A 6,000-nucleotide genomic window follows, 5' to 3' on the forward strand; every position below is an offset into this window, starting at 1 on the left:
TATATATATATATATATATATAATGTGTATGTGTATATATATATATACATAATTTATATACTTTATGTCTATAGCTTCTTTTTATTTTATTTTAAAAAATAAATAAAAATGGGGCCCCCAATTCTTGACTTTTCAGTATGTGGCCTTTGGTGGAAAAAGTCCCTGATCAAAAATATTAGCTGTCCAAAAAAATAAATATGTGCTTAAAATGTAAGCAAAGTTTAGTGTTTTAGTTAAATAGAAAATAAAAGTAACACTTTAGGAACATATTCACCATTAATTAGTTGCTTATTAAAGTAACAAATACTTAATTTAGAGTTATTTTGACACTAGGGGAACATACAAGGGTCAGGGTTAGGGTAACTAATAAGCAATAATTCTGAGGTTATTGAGGGAATACTCTTAGTTAATGGCTTACTGGTCGTATAATAAGGCCATGCAGAATAAGGCATTAATAAGTACTTAATAATGACTATTTAAGAGCCAATAATAAGAAACTAATTAATGGTGAATAAGTGTTCCCCATACTAAAGTGTTACCAAAATAAAATATCAACTTACGAATTAATTAGTTAAAAAAATTACAACAACCATAATACACGCTTAAATGTGTGACTGAACATTAATAATTTTGTGCAGGCAGAAATTTTGACCCACTAGGTTATGCAGTGACACAATTGCATTATTATTTTATTCTATTTTTAAATGGGGGAAAAACAACAGTAAAAATATAAGAAAAACATTGGAAAGTAATGAGAAAAAGCCAAAATGTTCTAATTAAAAATGATTGATAATAATCAGTGTTGGGACTAACGCGTTACTTTGTAACGCGTTACTGTAACGCCGTTAGTTTCGGCGGTAACTAGTAATCTAACGCGTTATTTTTTATATTCAGTAACTCAGTTACCGTTACTACATGATGCGTTACTGCGTTATTTTACGTTATTTTTTATGTAGTATCGGCTAGAAACTGAAGATCTGAGTGTGTTTTATTGCAGCGCTCCAGTGGAAAAGAAGAGGCGCTTTGTGTGGGTGGGGGCGGGGGGGCTCTCATACCGTAGTCGAGGGGCGCAGGGGAGACGTATATAACTTTAAAGAAATACACTCTATACATTGCTAATGTGGTAAATGACTATTCTAGCTGCAAATGTCTGGTTTTTGGTGCAATATCTACATAGGTGTATAGAGGCCCATTTCCAGCAACTATCACTCCAGTGTTCTAATGGTACAATGTGTTTTCTCATTGGCTCAGAAGGCTAATTGATGATTAGAAAACCCTCGTGCAATCATGTTCACACATCTGAAAACAGTTTAGCTCGTTACAGAAGCTACAAAACTGACCTTCCTTTGAGCAGATTGAGTTTCTGGAGCATCACATTTGTGGGGTCAATTAAACGCTCAAAATGGCCAGAAAAAGAGAACTTTCATCTGAAACTCCACAGTCTATTGTTGTTCTTAGAAATTAAGGCTATTCCACAAAATTGTTTGGGTGACCCCAAACTTTTGAACGGTAGTGTATCTTTGTCTTTGTGTGTTGTATGTAGACCACATTGTTTGTATGTTGTATGTAGACCACATTGTTTGTATGTTGTATGTTGACCACATTGTTTGTATGTTGTATGTAGACCACATTGTTTGTATGTTGTATGTAGACCACATTGTTTGTGTGTTGTATGTAGACCACATTGTTTGTATGTTGTATGTAGACCGCATTGTTTGTATGTTGTATGTAGACCACATTGTTTGTATGTTGTATGTAGACCGCCTTGTTTGTATGTTGTATGTAGACCACATTGTTTGTATGTTGTATGTAGACCACATTGTTTGTGTGTTGTATGTAGACCACATTGTTTGTGTGTTGTATGTAGAGTAGACCACATTGCTTAGCAGAGTTCAGTGATGCAAATGCATGTCAAGTTGATCAACACATTGTATTATTCTCCAGTGCAATAACAGTACTGAAATGAAGGCTAAAAGGGCATTAATGGGAGCCTTAAAAAAAAAAGGGGGGAAAAAATAAGTTCACAGTAACGCATTACTTTTTGATGTAAGTAACTGTAACTGTAACTAGTAATTGTAACTAGTTACTGGTTTTCAGTAACTAACCCAACACTGATAATAATAAACCTAATCTCCTATAATCAAAAGCTGACTCTATATCTGTTTTTAATATGTTCTTCAATAAATAACTATCAATATGACCTCCACATACACTATATTGCCAAAAGTATTTGGCCACCTGCCTTGACTCACATATTCAAGTGCCATCCCATTCCTAACCCACAGGGTTCAATATGATGTGGGTCCACCTTTTGCAGCTATTACAGCTTCAACTCTTCTGGGAAGGCTGTAGACAAGGTTGCGGAGTGTGTTTATAGGAATTTTGACCATTCTTCCAAAAGCGCATTGATGAGGTCACACACTGATGTTGGTCGAGAAGGCCTGGCTCTCAGTCTCAGTTCTAACTCATGCCAGAGGTGTTCTACCATGTTCAGGTCAGCACTCTGTGCAGGCCAGTCAAGTTCATCCACACCAGACTCTGTCATCCATGTCTTTATGGACCTTGCTTTGTGCACTGGTGCACAGTCATGTTGGAAGAGGAAGGGGCCCGCTCCAAACTGTTCCCACAAGGTTGGGAGCATGCAATTGTCCAAAATGTTTTGGTATCCTGGAGCATTCAAAGTTCCTTTCACTGGAACTAAGCGGCCAAGCCCAACTCCTGAAAAACAACTCCACACCGTAATTCCTCCTCCAACAAATTAAACACTCGGCACAATGCAGTCCGAAATGTAACGTTCACCTGGCAACCTCCAAACCCACACTGGTCCATCAGATTGCCAGATGAAAAAGCGTGATTCATCATTCCAGAGAACGCGTCTCCATTGCCCTAAAGTCCAGTGGCGACGTGCTTTACACCACTGCATCCCACGCTTTGCATTGGACTTCGTGATGTATGGCTTAAGTGCAGCTGATCGGCCATGGAAACCCATTCGATGAAGCTCTCTGCGTACTGTATGTGGGCTAATTGGAAGGTCACAAGTGATTAGGACACCTAATTCTGATCATTTGGATGGGTGGCCAAATACTCTTGGCAATATAGTGCACTTAGAATTTTCAATAAGCAGCCCTTGGTGTAAAAAGTTTAGACACCCCAAACTAAAGTATCAAAAGGATATTTTGATTTGAGAATTGATATTAGAGCATAAAGATCTTCTATCAGTGGTATCGTTATTTCAGTATTGATCCGCACATCACGAGTGTTTGTTGTTGTGCTCACTGGGAAATTAATGCAACCAGGAAAGAAGTTACACCAATGCTTAAAATGACTAAAATATGTATATATTGTATATGTCAGAGGTGTGGACTCGAGTCACATGACTTGGATTCGAGTCAGACTCGAGTCATGAATTTGATGACTTTAGACTCGACTTGACAAAATGTAAAGAGACTTGCAACTCGACTTAGACTTTAACATCAATGACTTGTGACTTCACTTGGACTTGAGCCTTTTGACTTGACATGACTTGCTACTTTCCCCAAAACCTAAAGCTTAAAAAGTTATTTGGGAGCGCTCCGTTGCTTTCATTTTGTACGTGTCTGTCCATCAGCGTGTGTGCTGCGTGTCAGCGTGTGTGCTCTCAGTACAACAGCCAATCAAATTAGATCTACATTGTTTTCATCACACAGCATTCAGCCAAACAAATTGCAGGACAACCAATGAACAAGAGTTGTCAAACAACGCGGCAGAGAGAAACAATTATGCCAAAGTTGGTTTCGTTCGGGTATAAAAACTACAACTTGGTCAACAAAAAACGAATTGCGTATGCAAATCACGCAGTTCGAATATTACAGACGGAGACGCAACAACTTCCAACTTCATTCGACATTTGAAGTTGCACAAAGAAGGGTAAGTTTTGAATGTAAGATAACGTTTATTGGCTAAGTAACATGACTTATTTGCTGTGTAGTTAAATCAGTGAGGCTGTAAACTCACTGCTAACGTCATAACCATAGACATCTTATAAGTAGACGCAGCATCGAGCGCTACTGCCTACTGGCGCAGACGAGACGCGGGGCCGCCATCTTGGAGTGGTGATCCGCTCAACTCAGTGCAATTCATTTGGCAGAAGCAATGAACTGTCAGCGCATTTAATTCATTTTACCTCACTGAATACCACTCATTTTCACGCGCTTTTTTGTCATACGTGTAGCTATGATAACGGACACATGTTTTATTATTCATAGTTTTTTATTATTTTTTATTATTCATAATATAATATTCTTATATGCTATAAGTGACCAGACGTCCGAGATCAAAACTGGGAATATAAGCCCAGAGAAGGGGGAAAAAAAACGGTCAGCTATTTTTAAGTTGAAGAAACAATATGATTACGTTATATATACATGCGTATATCCTACATAAACAATGTATGAATACATTAGATATCTATATATCTTATAGACCGTATCTCTGTTGCTGAAGCAGCAGAGAGTTTATTCTGTCTTGACACTTTGTATTGATATTTTGTATTACATTCTTCCCTTAAATGATCAGATTTACAGTGATTGTTTTATATGTATTTTTTATGTATGTCGCTTTGGATAAAAGCATCTGCCAAATACTTAAACATATATAAACACCTGAAAGTCTTTATATCGGCTAAAACCACCAATCTCTTTCACTGGATTCAGAATAAAACCAAATGCTGTCTTACCCAACAATGTTAGTATTTGAATATTGTTACTTGAAGACTTATTCCTGGTTACAGTTATACTGTTAAGAAAGTATTGTCTTATATTTTGCCTAAAATGAGAATGCATCATAATCAGTGACGGCTGGTGAATTTTGTTTTAGGTGGGGCTGAAAGTTTGTAAACCAAACCCCTGTAGGGGTGTCATCCTCCCCTGAAGATTTCTTTGTGATTTTCACATACAAATATTGAAGATCTTTGCTCCTTCTCAACTCTGTGGTAATGTTATTTTCATAAAATACAACCAATAGTACATTAATGTTAAATCTTACTTGTGAAAAGTAATCCCCCGATTCCTATTTTCAACAGTCCGCTCATTTGAGCAGGAAAACGCTGAACACCAGCCCGGCATCTTTGTTTTCTACCTGTCAACTGTCAGTTTAGGCTGCTCGCCGGCTACTCATCACCACTTCAAGATGCAATTTGCTCGTGTCACAGCAACCAATACTGCGTCTACTTATAAGATGTCTATGGTTATAACATAATTTCAAACACAGCAATATGTTGCGTCCACTGCAGTTTGCTACCTTATTCACACTTTTTGTCAAGTGATTTTTAAGCAGGGTTGCATGAGGTACCTATACTTAACGTTACGTTAGTCAATGTATCACACACAGTAACGTAACATTAGACGGCGGTCAGCAGCACCGCATATTTTAGCCACCTACAAAAAGACAAACTTAGTCAAATAAAGGTCAGTTAAAATGTATACTATATTAAGAATATGTGTACATATTGCATAGGGCCCTGACATCTAAAAAGTACAACTCTGTTCATTGTTATGTTCATGTATTTGTTATGTTTTTCATGTGTACGCACACATCAACACACATACAGTATGAGATGAGATCAATGAGATAAGGTAAGAACAGAATAGAAACTGCTGTGGAACTAGTTACAATGCAATATGCCATGGAAATACAATGTTAACACTTTTGTACAAATAAGTACAGTTACACTTGTTTTTGCAAATGTGTTTATTCTGTAAAGGAATGAGTTAAATGTTTAAAATTGTTTAAACTTAAAATGACTGGTTAATAGTGCTATTATGAATTGCAATGTCAGTACTATTTTTTTTCATGCTATTTCAAATGCACTTGTTTTAATAAATAAATACAGCGGTTTAAAAGCATACACAATCTGTGTAAAAATATTAGTCTGTGGTTAAAAGGACTTGAAAGGACTCGAAACTCAAAATGCAGGACTTGTGACTTGACTTGAGACTTTCCAGTCTTGACTTTGGACTTGAC

The sequence above is a fragment of the Entelurus aequoreus genome, linkage group LG12, assembly GCF_033978785.1.
Source record: "Entelurus aequoreus isolate RoL-2023_Sb linkage group LG12, RoL_Eaeq_v1.1, whole genome shotgun sequence".
In the NCBI taxonomy this organism is placed as follows: Eukaryota; Metazoa; Chordata; class Actinopteri; order Syngnathiformes; family Syngnathidae; genus Entelurus; species Entelurus aequoreus.